Raw genomic sequence first — 12,484 nt, forward strand, 5'->3', positions numbered from 1 at the left:
TAGTCCAGGGACCTCCTTCTCATCCTCCAATAGACCAGGGCCCTCCTCCTCATCCTCCAATAGACCAGGGCCTTCCACCTCCTCCTCCAATAGACCAGGGACCTCCTCCTCCTCATTCTCCAATAGACCAGGGACCTCCTGCTCCTCATCCTCCAATAGACCAGGGCACTCCTTCTCATCCTCCAATAGACCAGGGCCCTCCTCCTCCTTATCCAATAGACCAGGGCCCTCCTCCTCCTGCTCCAATAGACCAGGGCCCTCCTCCTCCTCCTCCAATAGACCAGGGACCTCCTCCTCCTCCTCCAATAGACCAGGGCCCTCCTCTTCCTCCAATAGACCAGGGACCTCCTCCTCCTTATCCAATAGACCAGGGCCCTCCTCCTCCTTATCCAATAGACCAGGGCCCTCCTCCTTATCCTCCAATAGACCAGGGACCTCCTCCTCCTTATCCAATAGACCAGGGACCTTCTCCTCCTTATCCAATAGACCAGGGACCTCCTCCTCCTTATCCAATAGACCAGGGCCCTCCTCCTCCTCCTCCAATAGACCAGGGACCTCCTCCTCCTCCAATAGACCAGGGCCCTCCTCCTCATCCTCCAATAGACTAGGGACCTCCTCCTCCTCCAATAGACCAGGGCCCTTCTCCTCCTCCAATAGACCAGGGCCCTCCTCCTCATCCTCCAATAGACCAGGGACCTCCTCCTCCTTATCCAATAGACCAGGGCCCTCCTCCTCCTCCTCCAATAGACCAGGGACCTCCTCCTCCTCCAATAGACCAGGGCCCTCCTCCTCATCCTCCAATAGACTAGGGACCTCCTCCTCCTCCAATAGACCAGGGCCCTCCTCCTCCTCCAATAGACCAGGGCCCTCCTCCTCATCCTCCAATAGACCAAGGACCTCCTCCTCATCCTCCAATAGACCAGGGCCCTCCTCCTCATCCTCCAATAGACCAGGGACCTCCTCCTCATCCTCCAATAGACCAGGGACCTCCTCCTCCTCCAATAGACCAGGGACCTCCTCCTAATGCTCCAATAGACCAGGGTCCTCCTCCTCATCCTCCAATAGACCAGGGCACTTCTCCTCCTCCTCCTCCTCCAATAGACCAGGGCCCTCCACCTCCTCCTCCAATAGACCAGGGCCCTCCACCTCCTCCTCCAGTAGACCAGGGCCCTCCTCCTCCTGCTCCAGTAGACCAGGGCCCTCATCCTCATCCTCCAATAGATCAGGGCCCTCCTCCTCATCCTCCAATAGACCAGGGCCCTCATCCTCCTTATCCAATAGACCAGGGCCCTCCTCCTCCAATAGACCAGGGCCCTCCTTCTCCTGCTCCAATAGACCAGGCCCCTCCTCCTCATCCTCCAATAGAACAGGGCCCTCCTCCTCCTCCTCCTCCTCCAATAGACCAGGGCCCTCCTCCTCCTCCAATAGTCCAGGGCCCTCCTCATCCTCCAATAGACCAGGGCCCTCCTCCTCATCCTCCAATAGACCAGGGACCTCCTCGTCATCCTCCAATAGACCAGGGACCTCCTCCTCATCCTGCAATAGACTAGGGTCCTCCTCCTCCTCCTCAATAAACCAGGGACCTCCTCCTCCTCCTGCTCCAATAGACCAGGGCCCTCCTCCTCCAATAGACCAGGGCCATCCTCCTCCTCCAATAGACCAGGGACCTCCTCCTCCTAATCCAATAGACCAGGGCCCTCCTCCTCCTTATCCAATAGACCAGGGCCCTCCTCCTTATCCTCCAATAGACCAGGGCCCTCCTACTCCTCCTCCTCCAATAGACCAGGGACCTCCTCCTCCTGCTCCAACAGACCAGGGCCCTCCTCCTCATTCTCCAATAGACCAGGGACCTCCTGCTCCTCATCCTCCAATAGACCAGGGCCCTCCTCCTCATCCTGCAATAGACTAGGGTCCTCCTCCTCCTCCTCAATAAACCAGGGACCTCCTCCTCCTCCTGCTCCAATAGACCAGGGCCCTCCTCCTCATCCTCCAATAGACCAGGGCCCTCCTCCTCCTCCAATAGACCAGGGCCCTCCTCCTTATCCAATAGACCAGGGCCCTCCTCCTCCTTATCCAATAGACCAGGGACCTCCTCCTCCTCCTCCAATAGACCAGGGCCCTCCTCCTCCTCCTCCAATAGACCAGGGACCTCCTCCTCCTCCAATAGACCAGGGCCCTCCTCCTCCTCCTCCAATAGACCAGGGCCCTCCTCCTCATCCTCCAATAGACCAGGGACCTCCTCCTCCTTATCCAATAGACCAGGGCCCTCCTCCTCCTCCTCCAATAGACCAGGGACCTCCTCCTCCTCCAATAGACCAGGGCCCTCCTCCTCATCCTCCAATAGACTAGGGACCTCCTCCTCCTCCAATAGACCAGGGCCCTCCTCCTCCTCCAATAGACCAGGGCCCTCCTCCTCATCCTCCAATAGACCAAGGACCTCCTCCTCATCCTCCAATAGACCAGGGCCCTCCTCCTCATCCTCCAATAGACCAGGGACCTCCTCCTCATCCTCCAATAGACCAGGGACCTCCTCCTCCTCCAATAGACCAGGGACCTCCTCCTAATGCTCCAATAGACCAGGGTCCTCCTCCTCATCCTCCAATAGACCAGGGCACTCCTCCTCCTCCTCCAATAGACCAGGGCCCTCCACCTCCTCCTCCAATAGACCAGGGCCCTCCACCTCCTCCTCCAGTAGACCAGGGCCCTCCTCCTCCTGCTCCAGTAGACCAGGGCCCTCATCCTCATCCTCCAATAGATCAGGGCCCTCCTCCTCATCCTCCAATAGACCAGGGCCCTCATCCTCCTTATCCAATAGACCAGGGCCCTCCTCCTCATCATCCAATAGACCAGGGCCCTCCTCCTCCAATAGACCAGGGCCCTCCTCCTCCTGCTCCAATAGACCAGGCCCCTCCTCCTCATCCTCCAATAGAACAGGGCCCTCCTCCTCCTCCTCCTCCAATAGACCAGGGCCCTCCTCCTCCTCCAATAGTCCAGGGCCCTCCTCATCCTCTAATAGACCAGGGACCTCCTCCTCCAATAGACCAGGGCCCTCCTCCTCATCCTCCAATAGACCAGGGCCTTCCACCTCCTCCTCCAATAGACCAGGGACCTCCTCCTCCTCCTGCTCCAATAGACCAGGGCCCTCCTCCTCCTCCTCCAATAGACCAGGGCCCTCCTCCTTATCCAATAGACCAGGGCCCTCCTCCTTATCCAATAGACCAGGGCCCTCCACCTCCTAATCCAATAGACCAGGGCCCTCCTCCTCCTCCTCCAATAGACCAGGGCCCTCCTCCTCCAATAGACCAGGGCCCTCCTCCTCCTCCAATAGACCAGGGACCTCCTCCTCCTAATCCAATAGACCAGGGCCCTCCTCCTCCTTATCCAATAGACCAGGGCCCTCCTCCTTATCCTCCAATAGACCAGGGCCCTCCTACTCCTCCTCCTCCAATAGACCAGGGACCTCCTCCTCCTGCTCCAACAGACCAAGGCCCTCCTCCTCATTCTCCAATAGACCAGGGACCTCCTGCTCCTCATCCTCCAATAGACCAGGGCCCTCCTCCTCATCCTGCAATAGACTAGGGTCCTCCTCCTCCTCCTCAATAAACCAGGGACCTCCTCCTCCTCCTGCTCCAATAGACCAGGGCCCTCCTCCTCATCCTCCAATAGACCAGGGCCCTCCTCCTCCTCCAATAGACCAGGGCCCCCCTCCTCCTTATCCAATAGACCAGGGACCTCCTCCTCCTCCTCCAATAGACCAGGGCCCTCCTCCTCCTCCTCCAATAGACCAGGGACCTCCTCCTCCTCCAATAGACCAGGGCCCTCCTCCTCCTCCTCCTCCAATAGACCAGGGCCCTCCTCCTCATCCTCCAATAGACCAGGGACCTCCTCCTCCTTATCCAATAGACCAGGGCCCTCCTCCTCCTCCTCCAATAGACCAGGGACCTCCTCCTCCTCCAATAGACCAGGGCCCTCCTCCTCATCCTCCAATAGACTAGGGACCTCCTCCTCCTCCAATAGACCAGGGCCCTCCTCCTCCTCCAATAGACCAGGGCCCTCCTCCTCATCCTCCAATAGACCAAGGACCTCCTCCTCATCCTCCAATAGACCAGGGCCCTCCTCCTCATCCTCCAATAGACCAGGGCCCTCCTCCTCATCCTCCAATAGACCAGGGACCTCCTCCTCCTCCAATAGACCAGGGACCTCCTCCTAATGCTCCAATAGACCAGGGTCCTCCTCCTCATCCTCCAATAGACCAGGGCACTCCTCCTCCTCCTCCTCCTCCAATAGACCAGGGCCCTCCACCTCCTCCTCCAATAGACCAGGGCCCTCCACCTCCTCCTCCAGTAGACCAGGGCCCTCCTCCTCCTGCTCCAGTAGACCAGGGCCCTCATCCTCATCCTGCAATAGATCAGGGCCCTCCTCCTCATCCTCCAATAGACCAGGGCCCTCATCCTCCTTATCCAATAGACCAGGGCCCTCCTCCTCATCATCCAATAGACCAGGGCCCTCCTCCTCCAATAGACCAGGGCCCTCCTCCTCCTGCTCCAATAGACCAGGCCCCTCCTCCTCATCCTCCAATAGAACAGGGCCCTCCTCCTCCTCCTCCTCCAATAGACCAGGGCCCTCCTCCTCCTCCAATAGTCCAGGGCCCTCCTCATCCTCCAATAGACCAGGGCCCTCCTCCTCATCCTCTAACAGACCAGGGACCTCCTCCTCCAATAGACCAGGGCCCTCCTCCTCATCCTCCAATAGACCAGGGCCTTCCACCTCCTCCTCCAATAGACCAGGGACCTCCTCCTCCTCCTGCTCCAATAGACCAGGGCCCTCCTCCTCCTCCTCCAATAAACCAGGGCCCTCCTCCTTATCCAATAGACCAGGGCCCTCCTCCTCCTTATCCAATAGACCAGGGCCCTCCACCTCCTAATCCAATAGACCAGGGCCCTCCTCCTCCTCCTCCAATAGAACAGGGCCCTCCTCCTCCAATAGACCAGGGCCCTCCTCCTCCTCCAATAGACCAGGGACCTCCTCCTCCTAATCCAATAGACCAGGGCCCTCCTCCTCCTTATCCAATAGACCAGGGCCCTCCTCCTTATCCTCCAATAGACCAGGGCCCTCCTACTCCTCCTCCTCCAATAGACCAGGGACCTCCTCCTCCTGCTCCAACAGACCAGGGCCCTCCTCCTCATTCTCCAATAGACCAGGGACCTCCTGCTCCTCATCCTCCAATAGACCAGGGCCCTCCTCCTCATCCTGCAATAGACTAGGGTCCTCCTCCTCCTCCTCAATAAACCAGGGACCTCCTCCTCCTCCTGCTCCAATAGACCAGGGCCCTCCTCCTCATCCTCCAATAGACCAGGGCCCTCCTCCTCCTCCAATAGACTAGGGTCCTCCTCCTCCTCCTCAATAAACCAGGGACCTCCTCCTCCTCCTGCTCCAATAGACCAGGGCCCTCCTCCTCATCCTCCAATAGACCAGGGCCCTCCTCATCCTCCAATAGACCAGGGCCCTCCTCCTCATCCTCTAATAGACCAGGGACCTCCTCCTCCAATAGACCAGGGCCCTCCTCCTCATCCTCCAATAGACCAGGGCCTTCCACCTCCTCCTCCAATAGACCAGGGACCTCCTCCTCCTCCTGCTCCAATAGACCAGGGCCCTCCTCCTCCTCCTCCAATAAACCAGGGCCCTCCTCCTTATCCAATAGACCAGGGCCCTCCTCCTCCTTATCCAATAGACCAGGGCCCTCCACCTCCTAATCCAATAGACCAGGGCCCTCCTCCTCCTCCTCCAATAGACCAGGGCCCTCCTCCTCCAATAGACCAGGGCCCTCCTCCTCCTCCAATAGACCAGGGACCTCCTCCTCCTAATCCAATAGACCAGGGCCCTCCTCCTCCTTATCCAATAGACCAGGGCCCTCCTCCTTATCCTCCAATAGACCAGGGCCCTCCTACTCCTCCTCCTCCAATAAACCAGGGACCTCCTCCTCCTCCTGCTCCAATAGACCAGGGCCCTCCTCCTCATCCTCCAATAGACCAGGGCCCTCCTCCTCCTCCAATAGACCAGGGCCCTCCTCCTCCTTATCCAATAGACCAGGGCCCTCCTCCTCCTAATCCAATAGACCAGGGCCCTCCTCCTCCTCCTTATCCAATAGACCAGGGACTTCCTCCTCCAATAGACCAGGGACCTCCTCCTCCTTATCCAATAGACCAGGGACCTCCTCCTCCAATAGACCAGGGACCTCCTCCTCCTTATCCAATAGACCAGGGCCCTCCTCCTCATCCTCCAATAGACCAGGGACCTCCTCCTCCTCCAATAGACCAGTGACCTCCTCCTCCTTATCCAATAGACCAGGGCCCTCCTCCTCCTTATCCAATAGTCCAGGGCCCTCCTCCTCCTTATCCAATAGACCAGGGACCTCCTCCTCCTCCAATAGACCAGGGCCCTCCTCCTCATCCTCCAATAGACTAGGGACCTCCTACTGCTCCAATAGACCAGGACCCTCCTCCTCATCCTCTAATAGACCAGGGACCTCCTCCTCCAATAGACCAGGGACCTCCTCCTCATCCTCCAATAGACCAGGGCCCTCCTCCTCATCCTCCAATAGACCAGGGCCTTCCACCTCCTCCTTCAATAGACCAGGGACCTCCTCCTCCTCCTGCTCCAGTAGACCAGGGCCCTCCTCTTCCTGCTCCAATAGACCAGGACCCTCCTCCTCATCCTCCAATAGACCAGGGACCTCCTCCTCCAATAGTCCAGGGACCTCCTCCTCATCCTCCAATAGACCAGGGCCCTCCTCCTCATCCTCCAATAGACCAGGGCCTTCCACCTCCTCCTCCAATAGACCAGGGACCTCCTCCTCCTCCTGCTCCAATAGACCAGGGCCCTCCTCCTCATCCTCCAATAGACCAGGGCACTCCTTCTCATCCTCCAATAGACCAGGGCCCTCCTCCTCCTTATCCAATAGACCAGGGCCCTCCTCCTCCTGCTCCAATAGACCAGGGCCCTCCTCCTCCTCCTCCAATAGACCAGGGCCCTCCTCCTCCTCCAATAGACCAGGGCCCTCCTCCTCCTCCAATAGACCAGGGACCTCCTCCTCCTTATCCAATAGACCAGGGCCCTCCTCCTCCTTATCCAATAGACCAGGGCCCTCCTCCTTATCCTCCAATAGACCAGGGACCTCCTCCTCCTTATCCAATAGACCAGGGACCTTCTCCTCCTTATCCAATAGACCAGGGCCCTCCTCCTCCTCCTTATCCAATAGACCAGGGACCTCCTCCTCCTCCTCCAATAGACCAGGGACCTCCTCCTCCTTATCCAATAGACCAGGGCCCTCCTCCTCCTCCTCCAATAGACCAGGGACCTCCTCCTCCTCCAATAGACCAGGGCCCTCCTCCTCATCCTCCAATAGACTAGGGACCTCCTCCTCCTCCAATAGACCAGGGCCCTTCTCCTCCTCCAATAGACCAGGGCCCTCCTCCTCATCCTCCAATAGACCAGGGACCTCCTCCTCCTTATCCAATAGACCAGGGCCCTCCTCCTCCTCCAATAGACCAGGGACCTCCTCCTCCTCCAATAGACCAGGGCCCTCCTCCTCATCCTCCAATAGACTAGGGACCTCCTCCTCCTCCAATAGACCAGGGCCCTTCTCCTCCTCCAATAGACCAGGGCCCTCCTCCTCATCCTCCAATAGACCAAGGACCTCCTCCTCATCCTCCAATAGACCAGGGCCCTCCTCCTCATCCTCCAATAGACCAGGGACCTCCTCCTCATCCTCCAATAGACCAGGGACCTCCTCCTCCTCCAATAGACCAGGGACCTCCTCCTAATGCTCCAATAGACCAGGGTCCTCCTCCTCATCCTCCAATAGACCAGGGCACTCCTCCTCCTCCTCCTCCTCCAATAGACCAGGGCCCTCCACCTCCTCCTCCAATAGACCAGGGCCCTCCACCTCCTCCTCCAGTAGACCAGGGCCCTCCTCCTCCTGCTCCAGTAGACCAGGGCCCTCATCCTCATCCTCCAATAGATCAGGGCCCTCCTCCTCATCCTCCAATAGACCAGGGCCCTCATCCTCCTTATCCAATAGACCAGGGCCCTCCTCCTCATCATCCAATAGACCAGGGCCCTCCTCCTCCAATAGACCAGGGCCCTCCTCCTCCTGCTCCAATAGACCAGGGCCCTCCTCCTCATCCTCCAATAGAACAGGGCCCTCCTCCTCCTCCTCCAATAGACCAGGGCCCTCCTCCTCCTCCAATAGTCCAGGGCCCTCCTCATCCTCCAATAGACCAGGGCCCTCCTCCTCATCCTCTAATAGACCAGGGACCTCCTCCTCCAATAGACCAGGGCCCTCCTCCTCATCCTCCAATAGACCAGGGCCTTCCACCTCCTCCTCCAATAGACCAGGGACCTCCTCCTCCTCCTGCTCCAATAGACCAGGGCCCTCCTCCTCCTCCAATAGACCAGGGCCCTCCTCCTTATCCAATAGACCAGGGCCCTCCTCCTACTTATCCAATAGACCAGGGCCCTCCACCTCCTAATCCAATAGACCAGGGCCCTCCTCCTCCTTATCCAATAGACCAGGGCCTTCCTCCTCCTAATCCAATAGACCAGGGCCCTCCTCCTCATCCTCCAATAGGCCAAGGACCTCCTCCTACTTATCCAATAGACCAGGGACCTTCTCCTCCTTATCCAATAGACCAGGGCCCTCCTCCTCCTCCTTATCCAATAGACCAGGGACTTCCTCCTCCAATAGACCAGGGACCTCCTCCTCCTTATCCAATAGACCAGGGACCTCCTCCTCCAATAGACCAGGGACCTCCTCCTCCTTATCCAATAGACCAGGGCCCTCCTCCTCATCCTCCAATAGACCAGGGACCTCCTCCTCCTCCAATAGACCAGGGACCTCCTCCTCCTTATCCAATAGACCAGGGCCCTCCTCCTCCTTATCCAATAGTCCAGGGCCCTCCTCCTCCTTATCCAATAGACCAGGGACCTCCTCCTCCTCCAATAGACCAGGGCCCTCCTCCTCATCCTCCAATAGACTAGGGACCTCCTACTGCTCCAATAGACCAGGACCCTCCTCCTCATCCTCTAATAGACCAGGGACCTCCTCCTCCAATAGACCAGGGACCTCCTCCTCATCCTCCAATAGACCAGGGCCCTCCTCCTCATCCTCCAATAGACCAGGGCCTTCCACCTCCTCCTTCAATAGACCAGGGACCTCCTCCTCCTCCTGCTCCAGTAGACCAGGGCCCTCCTCTTCCTGCTCCAATAGACCAGGACCCTCCTCCTCATCCTCCAATAGACCAGGGACCTCCTCCTCCAATAGTCCAGGGACCTCCTCCTCATCCTCCAATAGACCAGGGCCCTCCTCCTCATCCTCCAATAGACCAGGGCCTTCCACCTCCTCCTCCAATAGACCAGGGACCTCCTCCTCCTCCTGCTCCAATAGACCAGGGCCCTCCTCCTCATCCTCCAATAGACCAGGGCACTCCTTCTCATCCTCCAATAGACCAGGGCCCTCCTCCTCCTTATCCAATAGACCAGGGCCCTCCTCCTCCTGCTCCAATAGACCAGGGCCCTCCTCCTCCTCCTCCAATAGACCAGGGCCCTCCTCCTCCTCCAATAGACCAGGGCCCTCCTCCTCCTCCAATAGACCAGGGACCTCCTCCTCCTTATCCAATAGACCAGGGCCCTCCTCCTCATCCTCCAATAGAACAGGGCCCTCCTCCTCCTCCTCCAATAGACCAGGGCCCTCCTCCTCCTCCAATAGTCCAGGGCCCTCCTCATCCTCCAATAGACCAGGGCCCTCCTCCTCATCCTCTAATAGACCAGGGACCTCCTCCTCCAATAGACCAGGGCCCTCCTCCTCATCCTCCAATAGACCAGGGCCTTCCACCTCCTCCTCCAATAGACCAGGGACCTCCTCCTCCTCCTGCTCCAATAGACCAGGGCCCTCCTCCTCCTCCAATAGACCAGGGCCCTCCTCCTTATCCAATAGACCAGGGCCCTCCTCCTACTTATCCAATAGACCAGGGCCCTCCACCTCCTAATCCAATAGACCAGGGCCCTCCTCCTCCTTATCCAATAGACCAGGGCCCTCCTCCTCCTAATCCAATAGACCAGGGCCCTCCTCCTCATCCTCCAATAGGCCAAGGACCTCCTCCTACTTATCCAATAGACCAGGGACCTTCTCCTCCTTATCCAATAGACCAGGGCCCTCCTCCTCCTCCTTATCCAATAGACCAGGGACTTCCTCCTCCAATAGACCAGGGACCTCCTCCTCCTTATCCAATAGACCAGGGACCTCCTCCTCCAATAGACCAGGGACCTCCTCCTCCTTATCCAATAGACCAGGGCCCTCCTCCTCATCCTCCAATAGACCAGGGACCTCCTCCTCCTCCAATAGACCAGGGACCTCCTCCTCCTTATCCAATAGACCAGGGCCCTCCTCCTCCTTATCCAATAGTCCAGGGCCCTCCTCCTCCTTATCCAATAGACCAGGGACCTCCTCCTCCTCCAATAGACCAGGGCCCTCCTCCTCATCCTCCAATAGACTAGGGACCTCCTACTGCTCCAATAGACCAGGACCCTCCTCCTCATCCTCTAATAGACCAGGGACCTCCTCCTCCAATAGACCAGGGACCTCCTCCTCATCCTCCAATAGACCAGGGCCCTCCTCCTCATCCTCCAATAGACCAGGGCCTTCCACCTCCTCCTTCAATAGACCAGGGACCTCCTCCTCCTCCTGCTCCAGTAGACCAGGGCCCTCCTCTTCCTGCTCCAATAGACCAGGACCCTCCTCCTCATCCTCCAATAGACCAGGGACCTCCTCCTCCAATAGTCCAGGGACCTCCTCCTCATCCTCCAATAGACCAGGGCCCTCCTCCTCATCCTCCAATAGACCAGGGCCTTCCACCTCCTCCTCCAATAGACCAGGGACCTCCTCCTCCTCCTGCTCCAATAGACCAGGGCCCTCCTCCTCATCCTCCAATAGACCAGGGCACTCCTTCTCATCCTCCAATAGACCAGGGCCCTCCTCCTCCTTATCCAATAGACCAGGGCCCTCCTCCTCCTGCTCCAATAGACCAGGGCCCTCCTCCTCCTCCTCCAATAGACCAGGGCCCTCCTCCTCCTCCAATAGACCAGGGCCCTAGTCCTCCTCCAATAGACCAGGGACCTCCTCCTCCTTATCCAATAGACCAGGGCCCTCCTCCTCCTTATCCAATAGACCAGGGCCCTCCTCCTTATCCTCCAATAGACCAGGGACCTCCTCCTCCTTATCCAATAGACCAGGGACCTTCTCCTCCTTATCCAATAGACCAGGGCCCTCCTCCTCCTCCTTATCCAATAGACCAGGGACCTCCTCCTCCTCCTCCAATAGACCAGGGACCTCCTCCTCCTTATCCAATAGACCAGGGCCCTCCTCCTCCTCCTCCAATAGACCAGGGACCTCCTCCTCCTCCAATAGACCAGGGCCCTCCTCCTCATCCTCCAATAGACTAGGGACCTCCTCCTCCTCCAATAGACCAGGGCCCTTCTCCTCCTCCAATAGACCAGGGCCCTCCTCCTCATCCTCCAATAGACCAGGGACCTCCTCCTCCTTATCCAATAGACCAGGGCCCTCCTCCTCCTCCAATAGACCAGGGACCTCCTCCTCCTCCAATAGACCAGGGCCCTCCTCCTCATCCTCCAATAGACTAGGGACCTCCTCCTCCTCCAATAGACCAGGGCCCTTCTCCTCCTCCAATAGACCAGGGCCCTCCTCCTCATCCTCCAATAGACCAAGGACCTCCTCCTCATCCTCCAATAGACCAGGGCCCTCCTCCTCATCCTCCAATAGACCAGGGACCTCCTCCTCATCCTCCAATAGACCAGGGACCTCCTCCTCCTCCAATAGACCAGGGACCTCCTCCTAATGCTCCAATAGACCAGGGTCCTCCTCCTCATCCTCCAATAGACCAGGGCACTCCTCCTCCTCCTCCTCCTCCAATAGACCAGGGCCCTCCACCTCCTCCTCCAATAGACCAGGGCCCTCCACCTCCTCCTCCAGTAGACCAGGGCCCTCCTCCTCCTGCTCCAGTAGACCAGGGCCCTCATCCTCATCCTCCAATAGATCAGGGCCCTCCTCCTCATCCTCCAATAGACCAGGGCCCTCATCCTCCTTATCCAATAGACCAGGGCCCTCCTCCTCATCATCCAATAGACCAGGGCCCTCCTCCTCCAATAGACCAGGGCCCTCCTCCTCCTGCTCCAATAGACCAGGGCCCTCCTCCTCATCCTCCAATAGAACAGGGCCCTCCTCCTCCTCCTCCAATAGACCAGGGCCCTCCTCCTCCTCCAATAGTCCAGGGCCCTCCTCATCCTCCAATAGACCAGGGCCCTCCTCCTCATCCTCTAATAGACCAGGGACCTCCTCCTCCAATAGACCAGGGCCCTCCTCCTCATCCTCCAATAGACCAGGGCCTTCCACCTCCTCCTCCAATAGACC

This window comes from Oncorhynchus mykiss, chromosome 7 (assembly GCF_057628025.1).
Source record: "Oncorhynchus mykiss isolate SJ-2025 chromosome 7, ASM5762802v1, whole genome shotgun sequence".
Lineage (NCBI taxonomy): Eukaryota > Metazoa > Chordata > Actinopteri > Salmoniformes > Salmonidae > Oncorhynchus > Oncorhynchus mykiss.